Genomic DNA, 1,711 nt, shown 5'->3' on the forward strand with positions numbered 1-1,711 from the left:
GCCATGTCCCTCAGGAACCTTCAGTCCCATTGCTTTCCCATGCCTATCTTATTTTGGTAGGGAAAACAATAATAACAGAGGCAAAATAAAAAATAAACAAAAGATTGAATAAAAAGAGGGGAAAAAAAGAAAAAACGAGCGAAAAATGAAAAATCATAGGTAATTCCAGGTCTGTCTGCTGTCCTTTATGACTCTCTCCCCACCAGTCCTAGGGTGTTCTGGGAACTGCCCCTCCTAGCCTGAAATCTATTTTGGTGTTCTTCATGGGCTTTATGGCTTTGCTTTGCTCTTGTTGCTGATCTGTTATGTTCCCCTCTTGGCTCGCCCCACTGTGGGGTGGTCAGATTGGAATCACTCCCCACTATGTGTCCCCAGTATTGTCCTCTGTTGTGGTATGCTCCAGGGAGGGGGCATCATGTCTCAAGCTGTTGTGGGCCCTACAGTTCTCTCTGTGCCTTAGCAGCTCCAAGCGCTGAAGACATCATCCTCAGGGCTTAGTGTGTTAGTGTGGGGTCTAGTACCTCCCTCTCTCTTTTTCCTTCCTGGTTTGATTCTGTATGGGCATGGAAAGCCCTCTGATAACTTCGCTTGCTGTGTACCAAAGTCTTTGCTAAGATATGTTATCTTCAAATAATTTCTTAATTGTGTCTGTTATTTTACTTATTACCCAATCATTTTTAGGTAGTAGGTTGTTCAGTCTCCATGGGTTTGTCTTTATGTTCCTGTTCTTTCTGTTGTTGTTTTTGTTTTATAGCATTGTGATCTGAGAAAAGTCATTATAGTATATCAATGTTTTTTTAATTTGTTAACACTTGCTTTTTGTCCTAACCTGATCTATTCTAGGCTATGTACTGGGAGTGCTGGAGAAGAATGCATGCTGTATTCTTGTTGGGTGGAATGTTCTGTTAGGTCAAGCTGGTTCACTGTGTTGGTTAGGTCTTCTTTTTTTGTTGTTTGCTTGTTTCCATTTTTGGATTTCTTTCTTGAAGTTCTTTTTTCTTGTGAGTGATGTTTTTAAATCTTTTATTATTGTTGAACTGTTTATTTTTGTTTTCAATTTTAATAATTTGATTAATGTATATGAAGGTCTTTCATTGGGGGCTTATATGTTTATTAGGGTTATATATTCCTGGTGCATTCTTCCTTTAATCATTTTTAATGTACATTCTTGTCTCTCGTGTTGTTTATCTGATGTCTATTTGGTCAGAGTTTAATCTTGCCACTTGTGCATTTTTATGGTTGCTACTGGCTTGGTAGATTTCTCACCAACCTTTCACTTTTAGTGTATTTTTGTCTTTGAGTTTAAGGTGCATCACTTGTAGACAGCAGAGCGATGGGTTTTGTGTTCTACATCAGCCTGCTCCACTGTTCTTTTACTAGTGCATATAATCCAATGACACTCAATGTCATTCTTGATATATGTCGGTTGCTTGCTGTCATTTTGTTGTGTTTGTGTTTGGTTTCTCTTTTTTAAAATTTTTCTTTACTTTGTACTTTCTAAATTCCTGTTCCAATTTGAGTGCTGCTTTCATTGTGTCTGCTTCTGGGTGTATGTTTGCTGTGCGATACTTTCCATATTGTCTGCTGATGTTGATTCTCTGTCCCAAGTGATCCAGTTAATCTTTTTTTTTTTTTTAACATTTTATTAGGGGCTCATACAACTGTTATCCCAATCCATACACACATCAATTGTGTAAAGCGCATTTGTACA

At 38.0% G+C, this 1,711-nt stretch overlaps 1 pseudogene; it reads right to left on the minus strand.

Annotated features, from left to right (window-relative positions):
- Nucleotides 1-1,711, minus strand: part of LOC101660041 — a 5,675-nt pseudogene that overhangs the window by 1,210 nt on the left and 2,754 nt on the right.

The sequence above is a fragment of the Echinops telfairi genome, unplaced genomic scaffold, assembly GCF_000313985.2.
Source record: "Echinops telfairi isolate 266 unplaced genomic scaffold, ASM31398v2 ScPeMD7_7400;HRSCAF=8409, whole genome shotgun sequence".
NCBI classification, from domain to species: Eukaryota; Metazoa; Chordata; class Mammalia; order Afrosoricida; family Tenrecidae; genus Echinops; species Echinops telfairi.